The sequence below is a fragment of the Prionailurus bengalensis genome, chromosome A3 (assembly GCF_016509475.1).
Source record: "Prionailurus bengalensis isolate Pbe53 chromosome A3, Fcat_Pben_1.1_paternal_pri, whole genome shotgun sequence".
NCBI lineage: Eukaryota > Metazoa > Chordata > Mammalia > Carnivora > Felidae > Prionailurus > Prionailurus bengalensis.
In genome coordinates this window covers 98,233,342-98,249,886 of record NC_057354.1, presented here as the reverse complement: position 1 = coordinate 98,249,886, position 16,545 = coordinate 98,233,342, and positions in this window count along the sequence as shown.

The following is a 16,545-nucleotide window of genomic DNA, read 5'->3' as shown; positions in this document are numbered from 1 at the left end:
TTTCTCTGCAGTGCAATGTTGCATAGTAGCGGTAAGCACAAATAGCTTTCTTTTTCCTGATCTTAGGAAGAAAACATTCAATCTTTCACCAGTTCAATATTAAGTTTGTTTTTAGCTGTGGATTTTTCATTGATGACCTTTACCAGATTGCAGTTCCCTTCTATTCCTGTTCTATTTTTTATCCTGAAAGGGTGTTGTGCCAAATGCTTCTTCTGCCTCCACTGAGAAGATTATGTGTTATTTCCCCCTTTATTAACACGATATATATACTGACTTTAGTATGTTGACTCAGCCTTGAATTCCTGGGATAAGTCCCACTTGGGTATTTACTGTGTTGCTAGATTCAGTTAATTCCAATGTCTGGGATTCCTTAGGAATGATTTCTCTTAAACTCTTTTATCTTTGCAATGGGTCATACTTTCCAGTTTCTTCAAATGGTTTTTTTTGTTTGTTTGTTTTCGTTTTGTTTTGTTTTGTTTTTGTAAAGAACTAGACCTTCCAAGTGTTACAAATGTGGTAATTTTGGAAATTTGATTCTCTAAATTCTCAGAGATTGTTGATTTTGCTTGTGTAGGCCTGAAAAATGTCCATTTGTGACATTTCCAGACTACTGTTTTTTGCACAGTGTATACCCCTTGTGTGTGGTCAGTGAAGTTCAGCCTATTTAATCTGTCTTTAAATAGTGATCTCACATTTCCTTTAAAATGTGTGGTTGTTATTTTTGTGTCTGTTTAGGAAACCATTACATATCCCAAAGTTCCAAAAATATTCCCTTTTATTATTCTTTGTGAGATATTTAAATATTGCCTTAAATGTATCAGTGTTAAATCAACCAGCTCACAATAACCTTTTTATTGAAAAAGATCATCTACTTTCTACTTTCTGCCGTGCCATTCATGTGTAAAGAGATAATATATACGGGTGTTCATATCTAGGTTCTTCATTCCATGTTACTGATCTATTTATACAACTTTGCTATTACTACAATGTATCAGTGTTTAAACTTTTTTAAATGGTCAGTTCTTTGTACTACTAATTAGTATGATAGTGTTTTGGTTACTCTTGAACCAGGCACTTCCAAATGAACTAGATTTTATAAAATAAGAATGTAAAAAAGTTGTGAATTGCAAATATACATGTTGCTTATATAAATTGATTTAATAAGACAATTTTTGAGGACATCCTCGGAAAATGTAATTTATGGTGCATTGCATATGTCCATTTATCAAGCTTTCTTTAACAACTATCAATAAAATTTTGTAATTGTCCACAAATATATCTTGTATTTGTTATTTTCCAAGGCAACTGATACTTTTCATTTTATTGTAATTTTTTTTCCCTGTCAGTTGGTGGCATATAGAACTACAAGTGATTTTTGTATATTGACTGAATATCCAGAAACCTTGTCAAACTCCCTAATACATTATGTTACAAAAGTTTTAAAAGTTTTCTATATACAGAATGATATCAAATAAATTGATATTATAAAATTCTTTTTCAATATGTGTATAGCACTGGATATTACCTCATTTACATTATCAAATATTAGCAGACACAGTAGGCATCCTTAACTACTTTCTTTTTTATTATTTCAAAAGGAAAGAATTCAGATCTTTAACTTTGAGCATATGTTTGCTGTAGGAGTTTATGGATTGTTTATATTTAAAAAATACTCTTCCTCACCTAATAAGTACTTAACACAAATATTGAATTGTGTAAAAATTTTTCTGCAGCATTATATGTTATCAAATATATTCTTCTTTTTTATTAACATTGTAACTTATACTGATTTATTTTCTAATGTTACATAGCCTACCTTGTGGAATAAACTCAAATGTCCATAATCTATTATTCATTTTATATAATGCCATAATGAAATTTCCTTAAAGTTTTGTTCAGAATATGATATTACCCTATAATTTTCCTTTCTCTCTCTTTTTTAAGTTTATTTATTTATTTTGTGAAAGAGAGAGAGCAGGAGAGAGGCAGAGAAGAGAGAATCCCAAGCAGGTTCCTCACTGTCAGCAAAAAGCCCAACATGCGACTCAACTCATGAACCATGAGATCATGACCTGAGCTGAAATCAAGAGTCAGATTCTCAAGCGACTGAGCCACCCAGGTGCCCCAATTTTCTTTTCTCTTAATGTCCATTTAAGATTTTTGTATCAAGGATTTACAGCCTCATTGCACAAACTGGGTAACATTACTTCCTTTTCTATACTCTATGAAATTTTGCATAAGGTTGAACATTTAAATGAAAGCAAATTGAAATTTTGATGTAATTTTCTATTGAAACCGACCATGCCCAAAGTGTGTTTTTGTTTATTTTTCAGTGTGTGTGTGTGTGTGTGTGTGTGTGTGCGCGCGCACGTGCGCGCGTGCATCTATGTGTGTTAATTTGCTTTGGGGAAGGGATTTTCTTAGAAGTTAAAATTTATTATCGTTATGGTGGTAGAATTATTCTGGTTTTGTTTTTTTTGTTGAGTGTAGGAAAATATCCATTTCATCTAATATTTCAATGTTGGTGTAAAAGTTTCCATAATGTCCCAATAAAATCTTGATACTGTCTAGAGTACTTATTTTGAAGTTATCTTTTGTATTTCTGATATTGTTTTTTTTCTTTCTTATTTGTCTATTGTGTAGAGATTTCTGAACTAATTTGTATTTGGCCCTTTTAAGTCTGTTATGAGTTTATCTTCTACTTTGTTATTTTCTGTTTTAATCTTTATTTTCCTTTCTTATACATTCTTTAGATTGTTTTTCTTACCTCTCTTAAAAATATAAACATTCAGGCTATTTTATCATTTTCAAGAGAAGTTATTTTTTTCCTTTTTATGAATCATACGAGTATATGTCAGCTGCTGTTAACATAGTGTTCTTTACATCTGAGTAATTTACTTTACAATTCCTACAAAGAATTTTTCCTATCAATATAACTATGAAGAATACTAAAATTGCAGAGATGCATTAAAATCAAATAATCTACAGTTCCCATTCAAGTTTCACATGTTGTCTCAATCATATTCACTGTAGCAAAAGCATCCAGTTTATATTTGTAACATGTCTCTTTAGTCTCCTTCAATCTAAAATAGTTCTCAGTCCTCCTTTGTATGCTGCTGCTGAAGACTCTAATACAATTACTATGGATACTGCCTCTCAATTTGTGTTTTACTTATAATTCACCATGATTATATTATGCTGTACATTTTCTTGACAGGGATATCCCAGAAATGACAGTGTATTCTCACTGCATCCAATCAGGTGTCATAATAGTTTTGATTTGTCCCATTATTGGTGATGTCGACTTTGTTAACCTTAATTACAAGGTGTCTTCCAAGTTTCTTCTCCATAAAATTATTCATTTATCTTTTATTTTCCTTTATTGCCCAGGTTTGGCTGATAGTGTTGGCTAAGGGGAAATCCTATTTCCATTCATTAGTAACAGACCCATAGATTCTAGCTACTGAGTACATAACATTACATACTGGCTATTGGTTTAATACCTTATAGAGAAGCAATATACAAGCTGATTCTTTGGATTGGGCTTAGATGAGCTTTTAACAGTTCATTTTTCTTTTCCTTAAGACTCACTGTTTCTGGATGACAGAATAAGTCACAAGACCAGTGTATCACAAAGTAATAAGTCTATTACTTAGCCACCTTTTTTGTGAAATAGTTTCTTTAGTCTGAGACAAATCATTTGAAAAATCCTGTCAATAGACAGTCATTGCCCTTGGATGATTGCATTGGCTCTTGCAATATGGTCTGGAAAGGTAAAACCATTTCCAGAATAGGCCCTATGAAAGGAAATTTGATGTGATCAAACTGTCTTCCTATAGATGGTTAATTAACTAATGTTAGGGACTATATTCAACCCAGTGTAGGTTTTTGTTATATAAGATTCAGTCATTCTTTGTGCTCATGTATAACATCCATTCCTCCAACCATGTCTAGTTTGGTCATGAAGTAAAGGCTAGATAGGCATTAACATGAGATGAAGGGCACAACATGTGCGCGCTTTTAGTATACACAATAAATTAATCCGTACTTCTCTAGACTTACTTATTTCAATATTCTTAACACTTTTCTTTACAAGACAATGATCAACTAGCCCAAACAGTTCCATTTCCCTGGAGTACACATTGGTATTCCAGGCTACATTTCCTTAAAAAAAAAAAAAAAAAAAAAAAGAATATGCCAGTAGCAGCCCCTGAGTGTGAAACCAAAAATGTGGTCAGATATTGCCAAATGTGTTGAAAAATATAATTGTTCTTAGTTAAAAGTTATTCTTATAGAAAAAGAATAACACTTCTAGTAATCTGCTGCTTCACAAGATACTTTTTCATTTTATTCTATACAAAATTATAAGTATGGAAATATGATGAAACATGATATTCCTAAAAAATACAATAGCAATAACCTTTAATTTCATGCAAATGATATACCTAAGGTCCAGTGTTATTAAGCAGGGATCGAGAACAGTTAATGGGGAATGAATTGGTAATAACCTGCCGGTCATAATTACAATGATGCATTTTATTTGAATAAGAAAAAGAATGAACAGCATTATGTCCAAAAAGTTCAAGCAATATTTAACACTAAAACATTCACTTATTTAAATGAAAAATATAAAATAGAAGAAAATATGCAAGAGCACTACAATAAAAGCAGTATCATCAAAACCCTGAAAACTGAGGACTTGGAAGTAACATGTAATTCTAGTGAATGGTAGTTAGTGCTGATTACCCATGATTCAGTGCACATAGAAAAAAATATATAAAAACAAGCAAAACTCCATAAAGGAAAATTAAAGAAGCTGTTATCTGGAATCTACCTACCAGCGTTGCATAACTGGAATTTTCAGAGATTGTACTTGAAAATAAATTACAAGTCAGTTGCTTGGGTAAAATTATTTATGGCACAAAGGACTATGAGATGGGTAACTAATATTACAGAACAATAGTTCTAGAGGCATTCATTATTTTCATGAAAGATGGTACTACAGTTCATCTCTAATGAGAAGATAGCCATTTCAACCAATGACAAGTTACAGCAGAATTAATAAAATGTTACTTTCATCAAGGTGGATTATGAGCATGTGACTTATTTTATGATCTAATGTATAGTGTATCCTGGAACAGGTTCCATGAAAACTTGGCAAGAATGTGCATTACGCTCTTGTTAGAGCATTAGAGGTCTGCTAGTTCCAGTTGATTTTTAATGTTGTTCAAGTTGTCTATTTCTGTGTTGATTTTCTGCCCAGTTGTTCTTTCTACTATTGATGGTATGGTACTGAAGTCACCAACTATTATTGTAAAATTATCTATTTCTCCGTTAGTTTTTGTTTCATACATTTTGGGACTTTCTTATTAGGTATTTATATTTTTATAATTATTATAGCTCAGTGATAGATTGGCACTTTTACCAATATATATTATGTTGCTCTTTGTTTCTTGTAACAAATTTTGATTTAAATTCTATTTGCCTGACATTTGTGTAGCCACTGCACCTTGTTTTTGGTTAATACTTGCATGGAATATCATTCCCCTCTTTTACTTTCAACCTCTTACGTCTTTAGAAATAAAGTAAAACTCTGTAGACAACACAAAGTGGATCATTTTTTAAAATCCATTCTGCCTATCCATGTCTTTTAATTAAAGAGTTTAATCTATTTACATTTAAAGTGATTACTGATAAAAACTTGCTTCTGCCATTTTGCAATTTGTTTTCATCTCATATTATTTTTGCCCTTCAATTCCCCCATCATTGTGTTTTTGTATCTAATTTTTTTCTAGTGTACAATTTTGTTTCTTTTCTCATTTCTTGTATATATTTTTAGTTATATTCTTAGTGGTAAACTGGAGGATCACAATTAATATTATACTTTAAATGGTTTGAACTAATACCAACTTAATTACAAGAGTATGCAAACACTTGTTTTATTTAACACTGCCTCCTTATATTATTGTCATAAATTATATCTTCATATATTCAATGTCCTAATAGATTTATAATTATTGTCTTATGCATTTGTTTCCTTAATCATGCAGGGAAAAAATGAGGTAAAATCCAAAGACATAATACTGGATTAACCTTTACCTAAGTAATTATCTTTAATGGTTTTTTCTCATTTTATGGCTTTGAGTTACAGACTAGTGTTCTTTTATTTCAAACTGACGGACTACCTTTAGCATTTCTCACAAGGCAGGTCTACTAACAATGAACTCCTTATTTGTCTATCTAGAAATGTCTTAATTTATGATACATTTTTTAAGACAGACTTACTCAGATATAAAATTCTTCGTTGACAGGTTTAATTCTTTCACCATTTTACATATTTTTTATATGCTACCACTGCCTCTGGCCTAAATGTTTTAAGAAAAGAAACTGGCTGTTAATCTTGAGGATTCCTTGTACAGACAAGTTCCTTCTCTCTTGCTGCTTTCAAGATTCTCTCTTCATCTTTGGAATTCAACAACTTAATTATAAAATATGAAGTTGCAGATTTCTTTGAGTTTATCCTACTTGGGTTTTATTTAGCTTCTTCAGTGTACAGATTCATACATTTCATCAAATGTGAGAAGTTTTTTATTACTTCTCAAATATTTTTATGCATCTCTTTCCTCTCCTCCTGGGACCCTCATTATGCATACATTGGTACTCATGGCTGTGTCCACAGGTTTTCAGGTTCTGGTCATTTTTCTTCATTTTTTTCTCTCTACCCTTCAGACTAGAGAATTTCAGTTGATCTATTTTCATGTCCATTGATTCTTCCCTCTCCTTCCTCAAATCTGAACCCCTCTTCTGAAATTTTTATTTCAATTATTTCACTTTTCTATGCCAGGATTTTTTTTTTAATTTTTTTTCAACGTTTATTTATTTTTGGGACAGAGAGAGACAGAGCATGAACGGGGGAGGGGCAGAGAGAGAGGGAGACACAGAATCAGAAACAGGCTCCAGGCTCTGAGCCATCAGCCCAGAGCCTGACGCGGGGCTCGAACTCACAGACCGCGAGATGGTGACCTGGCTGAAGTCGGACGCTTAACCGACTGCGCCACCCAGGCGCCCCTAGGATTTTTTTATAATTCCTATCTCTTTATTGATATTTTAAAGTCAGTGAAAAATATATTCTCCTGACAAATATTTTGTTCTTTGTGCATGGTGGATTCCTTTAGCTCTTTAATCATATTTAAGTGAGTTTATTTGAAATGTTTATCTAGTAAATTCAACATATGGGCTTCCTCAAGGACAGTTTCTAGTAATTTATTTTTCTCCAATAAATAGGCTACACTCTTCTCTTTTCATGCCTTGTTTTTGTTGTAAACTGGACATTCTGAACATTATGATGTAACAATCCTGAAAAACCATACTTTCCCTAGTCTGTATGATGATTTTCTAGTTTTTGTATTTGTGTAGTTTGTTTTGTTGTTGATCTAATTTTGAAAAGTCCATATTCTTTGTCATGTGTGACTACAGATGTCTCTGTTCAAATACGCTAGTGGTCAACTAGTGATTTGATATATCTCCCTAGACATTTGAAACACCTCATTCCAACCCTCCCTGCAAAAAAAACCATTCTAGCATTCTTCAGATTGCCTCTGTATTTGGGACATTGCTTCAGTGCTATGCCAAGCAGTTTGCTTCTCTGTCTTAGCCTTCATTTCCTTCATGGGTGGAACCTGAAGAGTGGCCACAGGTGATAACTCAGGTTGTTCTCTGGTCTCTCTTGAGCATGTACCCGTCCTTCGTGTGCATCTTGCCTCCAGATTCCCTAATAGGAGCTTTTAAAAACTATCATTTCTCTAAGTACCACTCCTTCCCTAGCTTCTTCCTTCTAGGATGCTATTTCTGCTTATTGTTGGCCTCAAGTTCTACCCTGTGTTTTCAATCAATAATGCCTGAGAAGGTGCCTCAACACTGGGAAAGCTCTGAGACATGTGAAACAAAATTAAAACCTTTAACATGTTTTACTTCAAAGAGTCAAGAGAGTCAAAACACCCAATCACAAGTCTTTGAGAATAAGATCCTTATTTCTCCCTTTGGTACTAGCAACCTCCACCTGGAATGAAGGTTACATTCATCAAAACAGCTGCTGAGGCAGGGAGTAAGAAAAAGTGCCATAGAGCTCTCTTAGCAAAATTTAGTGTTTCTTCTTTCTCATTAAGTATTCTGCTGATTATTCTAAGAAAACTTTTTTATTAGATTCCAAAGTTTCTAGACTTTTTTTTCTGACATTTTTTCACAAGCTTATTCATTGCACTTCTGGAGTGATGGAGTTTCAAGTTTCTTATTCTGTTATATTCATTGACATCATTCTAAACACTAAAAAAATTTAAAAAAATAAGTATTTAATGAAGGCAGACATCTTCTCAGAGATAAGTAAGCAGCTATGTCAGAAACAAAAATAGTAATTTGGCACTGAATTCACCTTTTCTTACTTTTTTATTTTTTTTGGGTTTTTTTGAGACATTCTTTTGTTCTTAATTATACTAATCAATTTTTGAATATTTAATTTCCAACAGTAACAGTTCAAAATTCACAATTCTTTATAAAATTTGCTCTTAATTTTTAATGTTATAATATTAAAAATGCTATATGAAAAACATGACATTTTAAAATTGAATAATTATGTTACCTAATCTCAAATGAAAATAATATAAATTGGAAAGTAATATACAAACATTTTATTTTATATTGAAAAATATTAAATATATGCATAATCCTTTCTTGTTTTATAAAAGGGAAAAAAGCTGGGGCACCTGGGTGGCTCAGTCGGTTGAGTGTCTGACTTCAGCTCAGGTCATGATCTCACACTGTGAGCTCGAGCCCCGCATCAGGCTCTGTGCTGACAGCTCAGAGCCTACAGCCCGCTTCAGATTCTGTGTCTCCCCCTCTCTCTGCCCCTCCCCTGCTCATGCTCTGTCTCTGTCTCAAAAATAAATTAAAAAAAGATTAAATAATTTATAAATAAATAAATAAATAAATAAATAAATAAATAAAAGGAACTTCATTATATTCATGCCAACTTAATCCTATGTATGAAATGGTTTAGTGCCATCACCTTTCAATCAATGGTGTCTATAGGAAGTATTATAAAAGCAACTTTAGAATCAGTAAAATCACTGTCTCCATTACTGTAGTTTACAATTTGGAATTTTCCTTTGAATCAGGAACTGATTTGTCTTTTTATAATATAATTACCTATTCCTCCCCAAAATTATTTGAAAACAATGTAATAGATTTTAATTGCACTATTGTAAAGAAGGTTTACTAAGGGCTTATTGTACACTGAAATATCCAAAGATAGAAGGCTCAGTAAGAGTCTTAGGTTATATTTCTAAAGAAAAAGTACCTCTAAGTAATAAAATATGTTTCATACTGACATCAGTAACAATCATAGGCAAATTACGTCTTTGCTTGAAGAACAATTTCATAGTCTACCTACCAATACGCACAATTCTGTTACTTCTCAAAATATTGTTTCAGAACTTAATGCCTTGTGTTTCTTTCATGAGAGAGAAGAGAATGTATGGTAAATATCCTGGTGTTTGAAGACCCAGACACAGGAAATCAAATTGTGACTCTCTCATATATGTCCTTAATCTTCCAATCCTTGATTCTTATAACTATTAAAGCAGAACTAAAAGTATCTTCCTTACAGAGTTGTATTAGAGATAATTAATTTAAATGCATAAAAACTTTATTAATAAAATATCACAAGGGAGCAGTTATTATTGTATAAATAGGGTGAAAGTGCTGAATTCAGTGAATACTTGCTACTGTCAAACCTGGGGGAAAATGTGTTGTGTTACATACATCATAACATATAACCCCAAATTGGACAGGTAGAGACATACTTAATAAGGAAGTCTTTTGTCACACAATATGATCATCTACTTCAGCTCTGTGGGCCTAATCAGACAAAGCTATGTGTGAAGTTAAATTAAAGTCAATTCAATGTACAGTTTTGGTTAGAATAACTCCTCTCTTATTAACATTGTAATATTTATGGTGGGTTTTTATTCTGAAATGTAGTCTAGCAGTCACAAAAGTAACAAAAGTACATCTTCACCAATACTTGTCATTTCTTGTGTTTTTGACTTTAGCCATCCTCACAGGTATAAAGTAATACCCCATTGTGGTTTTAACTTGCATTTCCCTGGTGATGAGTGATGTTGAGCATCTTAGTATGTGTCTGTTGGCCATCAGTATGTCTTTGGGAAAATGTCCATTTGGGTCCTCTGCTCATTTTTAACTCGATTATTTGGTTGTGTGCGTGTGCGTGCGTGTGTGTGTGTGTGTGTGTGTGTGTGTGTGTGTGTTGAGTTGTATAAGTTCTTTATACATTTTGCACATTAACCCCTTATCAAATATATCATTTGCAAGCATCTTCTTCCATTTAGTAGTTTACCTTCTCGTTTTGTTGATGACTTCCTTCACTGTGCAAAAACTTTATATTTTGGCATAGTCCCAATAATTTCATTTTCCTTTTGTTTCCGTAGAAAACATGTTTCCATGGTCAATTCCAAAGAAATTAATGCCTATTTTTCTTCTCAAATTTTATGGGTATAGGTCTCACATTTAGGTCTTTAATCCATTTTGAGTTTACTTTTGTGTATTCTGTAAGAAAGTGGTCTAGTTTCTCACATGTTGGTTACTCAAAACATTGAAAACAGAACTACAGTATAATCCAGTAATTCCCTACTGGGTATTTACCCAAAGAAAATGAAAAGACTAATTTAAAAAGATACATATGCATCCCTATGTTTTTTGCACCATTATTTATAGTAGCCAAGCTATGGATGAAACCCAGGTGTCCATCCATAGAAGAATGGATAAGGAAGATGTGGTATATTCATATTTATATATAGTATTTATATATTCTACATATTTATATATTTTATTATATATTATATATACATATGTAATTACTCAGCCATAAAAAAAGAACAAATTCTTGCCATTTGCGACAACATGGATGGACCTAGAGAATATAATGCTGAGTGAAATAAGTCATTCAGAGAAAAACAAATACCATATGACTTCACTCATATGTGGAATTTAAGAAGCAAAACAAACAACTAAAGGCAGAAAAAAGAAACAAACCAAAAAACCAGAATCATAAAAAACAAAGAACAAATTGGTGATTGTCAGAGGGGAGGCGAGGGGGGGAAGGATGGGTGAGATCAATAAAGGGGATTAAGTGTACACTTATCTTGACGAACACTGAAAAATGTATAGGACTGTTGAGTTATTATATTACATCCCTGAAACTAATATAACATATTTTAATTTTACTTGAATTTAAAAAGGTAACCAAAGTAATTAGAGAATTCTCAACTATAAAAATTGCAACTTCATATAGTTAGATCTAATACTTTATTCTTAAACTATAAAATCTTCTTAAAGTTTCTTTGAAAAAACATACTTTTGAATCTACTATAGCTAATGTCCTATCCTTTGTATCACGTGTTTCTATTACATTCTCACCAAATGATCATCCATTCTAGACTTGAATACACAAAGTGTGTTACAGGCTCAACTGTGTCCCCCTACACGTTCATATGTTGAAATTCTTAACACCCCAAACCTCAGATGGTAACTGTGCTTGGAGATAAGACTTCCAGTGAAGTGCTGAAGATAAAAAGAGGAATGAGAGTAACCCCTAATCCAATTTTTCCCAATGTTCTACAAAAAGAGACAATTTGGGGCTGGGCAAAAAGGAAAAACCATGTGAAGACGTAGCAATAAGGTGGTCATCTGCAAGCCAAAATGAGAGACCTAAAAGGAAATCAGACTTGATTTCTGATTCCTTGATCTTGGACTTCTAGCCTCCAGACCTGTGATAAAATGTATTTCTGTTGTGAAGCCACCCAGTCTGCAGTATTTCATCAGGACACCCCTAACAAACTAATATAGTGCCAGCAACTCACAGCTGAGAAAAGGAAATTATGTTTAGTAAGGCTGTTTGGTTTTAATCATAAAGCTTCATGAATCTTAAGTTTTTTTTCCTGGTTTTGAATTTTTAAATTCTATTGTACTGTTAATCCATATTATACTAAAATCTGCATAAGCTCTGAATGTATTCAGTAATTACTAAGGGTCAGAAAACACAATCAGACTCACAAGATACAAGTAGGCTTTAATCTGATACTGCATTTACTTAGTTTTATGGAAGAGAAAGGGCAAAAGATGTAGCAGATAGTATTCAATCTCATGGAGAGGCCCTGAAGTTATGAAGTTATGGTATTGAACTTCTTTTTACTTCTTAACACATGATATGTAGGGCTGTCACAGACACATAAAGACCAAGATGTAAGTAGGTCATCTCGTACAGAGAGGCTACAGTCTCAGCTTCTCACCAAACTATGCAGATCCATAGTCTGCATGCAAATTCAATTTGCTTAATTCAAGTAAACTTTACAGATTAGAGGTTTATACAGTAAAAGAGACAAAGTTCCACATTAGCTCTACATGTAATTTTCAAGAAGACAAACACTGAGATCATTCACCAGCAGGCCAGTATCAGTCCAGGCCAGATGTTAACTCTCTGCTCACAAGCCTAATAGAAAAGTTTAAAGATAATGCATGAAATTAGGAGGTGTAATCTTGGGAAGCCTCCCAGAACCTATAGTGTCCCATTTGTTCTAAACACAAACTCACTCTTTCTTATGGTCTTGCGGACTCAAAGATTCAATTTTTCTAGTTTCTCAAAGTTGATAAGACTCTGGAATGCTATAGGGTAAGGAGGTTCCTAAGCGACCGATGGCATAAAAATCAGAATGCATTAGAATACACTGAGCAATCAACTAGCAGCAGGACCACAGTTACAGTACATGGACTGATGCATTCCCTCCATGTGAAAAGTTACACAAGTTGTAAGACAACATCCCTTACAGAAGCTCAGACAGTATGGGATCAGATAAAATCTATTACATAAATCACACATTTGGAATCAGTCTGTTAAGTGTCATGCTTATCTCATGCCTTCATGTCCTCCACATCTGTGAGGTGTGCTAAAAGGTTATGTCGGTCCTAAAAGGTACCTTCTTCCAGTTCTTTAGAGAAAATTGTATGAGCTTTATCAAAATTGGTTTCATTGAGAGGCTATCTCCACCAGCCTATCAATATCCTATATAAACTGGTAAGTAAGTATGAATTGTCATTGGAAAAATCAGGAAATAAGACTGTGTATTTTCTTCTATTTCCAAATAAACATTCTTCCTTAGGTCTTTTCTATGTGGAGACCTACCTTCTCTGATTTTCCATTCACTTATTCTGTAGAAATTGTTCAACCCTCAGTTCTTGATTTCACCTTAATTTTGTTCATGGTCACATGCAGAAACTCAGTGCCCAACTCTGTTTTAAACCATTGTGGCCAGAAATGCAGGCCATATTGGGATCACATGGCTACTAGGGTCCAACTTGGTTAGTAGCAAGGTTCTCAAGGGAAGTATATTTTGGGAGATGAGCAGTCACTCTAATGATATCCACTAGTAGGGTTTACAAGTACATTTCATTTTATAAACTTTAGCACAGCATTCTAATCTCTCAAATTTCCCTTCCCTTCCCTTCCCTTTCCTTCCCTTTCTTTTTTCTTTCTTTCTTTCTTTCTTTCTTTCTTTCTTTCCTTCCTTTCTTTCTTTTTTCTTTCTTTGATACTGCCTAAATGACTAAATATCTTTTACTATATGCTTCAGTAAAATTTTACCTGTAAACTTGAGAAGCAGGTATTCTCTATTTCTTTTCAAACTGAAAGACTTTCAAAGCTTCAGTAAGGAAAGAATTCTTCAGCCTGCTACTAGGAATTTCTCTGTATGTTGTCATGGATTAAATGATTCTGTTGAGATTACAGAGCTTTGGGTTTCTACCATATAGTAGCAGGTACACATTTATTTTAGGTTAGCAATATTAGTTGTTGGTCACCATAATATTCTTTTAAATGTTTTAATATTTATAAGCCATTTCAATATCTAGCCTGAATTATGTTACAAATGGCATTTGAGTTTATCCCTTGCTTCTATGTATGGTATTCAGTTTTGTCATTGTTTAAAAATATTAGTAGACTTGAAGCAAATATGTTTAATATTTAAGATAGCCTAGAAACATTACATGTTTGTTCTTGACCACTACACATTATCAGTGGCGTGCTTGCTTTTGAACCATGCAAAACTGTCAAGCACTTTTCTATTTACCTACATATGATACATCATAACTGGTTGGGCTTAACAACTGGTAAACTCTTTTAAGCTGAAATAGAATTCCATTTGCTTTGGAGTCTGATTTGTATTCCCCAGTAACTGAAGTGCTTTATTCTACTGCTCTCCAGAAGAATGCACACAACTACTTAACCTCTAAAAAATAGTTGCTATAACAAAAACAGCTTCCCCCTCATTGCTTATTAACTTAAAAGTCTGTATCTTATAAAAGAACTATATCCTACGACCATATATGAGAATTAGAGGATGGAACAGTGTCTCAAGCACGGACTTTAAAACTGACCCTTATTCATTCTGTTTAGATTGATACCAAAGACAAATGCATTCAACTGTCTCTTGGAGACCACTTGGGTATTGCACAGGTGCCTCAGTTTTATCATGTCCAATTACACCCATTTTCTGCCACCAACCACCCATCCTGGAATCATAAGCAAACAGATAAACTTTTGTGGGTCATTCATTTAGCAACTTAGCAATTCTTACTAAAAGTAAATGTTAGCATTCTCACCAAGGGGAAAGAGAACACTTAAAAAATGAGAGCCACAACTTATTTTCAGAGCCAACAGCAGTGGGAAAAAAACAAGTAATTAATAAATATTTATGTAATGAACTGTTGTGATCACATTGCCTTAAATGGTTCCTTGGACTTGAGCACTAATGATCTGGCTACTTGATAGAAAAAAAAAAGTATGTCCATGTACAAATGAAAGTGTTTGTAGAGCATTTGTGTTTTCTGTGTGAATATTTTACTACTTTTTCTAGTACACAGAAAATGTATTTGGTTATTTAGTAAAAAAAAAAAAAAACTATCTTAACCTTCTGTGATATATAAATTTAAAGACATTATTCTTCTCTATTAATTTTTACTTCTTAATTGCTACAGACATAAAACAAAAGTTTATAAAGCTGTGTGATTATTTCTACCTAACATTACAGTAAGATGTTCACTTTTTGTTCCTCATAAGTTGCTGACGACACAGAGATATGTGACCCCTTTGTTAAATAGTGTTGATAATTTCTATCTACCTTACCAGGAGCACACAGGGAATAATGTGATGATTTATATGCAAAGCACTGCGAACTTGCCTACAGCAGTCAAACAAATGCCAAATGTTTACTAAGAAGAGACCATGTTCCTGAATCTTGATAATAGCAAAATCATGGAATAAGGCTGTGCCTGTGGCCATTTGGCTATTAAAGCTGATGGAAGTCTTCTTTGCAGTTTCCTTATGTGCTTCTGGTATGCAAATTTAATGTCTTACAGAATTTAATAAAAGTTTGGTAACTTTACTGATTTTAGATATTTTGAATAAATAAAATCAGTGTAATTTTCCCAATATATGCCAGTTATGGATACGACTTCCATGGAAGTGTGTGTGTGATGCAGCCTATTCAGGGTCAGATGCAAAGCTTTCCAGACACAGTGAAGTAAATACCAGGGAAATAATGACAAATGAATATGGTTTCGATTTCTCTTGGTGCCAACGCAGCAGAGGATTGAAGTACTGTCTTCTACAAACACAATCAAAGAAAGAAACTTGAGAATTAATGATAAAGAGGAAAACTAAAAAAAATAAAAAGGACTATTGTGCTCAATATGAGCAATAGCCGTTGGTTTTCTTTCTTTATTTCATTTTGGGAAGGGGAGGAGAAGTCAGTCTAGATGCCTGAGTCACATTCCCAAACCAAAATTATTGATTCCTAGTAGAGCTCAAAAGAGGATGTGACATATTTACGTTTAAAAAGTTTTCCACAGAAATATAATCTAACACTACATTTAAGAATCATGTCATAAATCAATAGAGTGTATTTCAGGAAAGTAAGGATGGGACAATTTTATTGACATAATTTATCCAGCCATGTCTTTCTTTTTTTCCTGTGCACTGAACTGTATTTTTTCCAGCTTTGTTGAGGTGTAATTAACAAATGAAAATTGCATATTCAAGGCGTACAATATATATATTCTTTTGGTAAATGTATACATTGTTAAAGGAAGACCACAACCAAAGTAGTTAACATATCCATCACATCACATATGTTCTTTTTAAATTTTTCATTTGTGAAAATCCTTAAGATTTGCTCTCTTTACAAATTTCAAGTATACAATATTATTAATTAAAATCATGCTATACATTAAACCTCCATAATTTATTCATCTTACTTAACTGAAACTTTGTTAACTTTTGACCAATATCTCCCCATTCTACTCTATGCTTCTTTGATTTCAACTTTTTAGATTCTACACATACCTGGCAGTACAGTAGTATTCCCTGATCCATTGTTTTGCCTTCCACGGTTTCAGTTACCCATGGTCAACTGTGGTCCA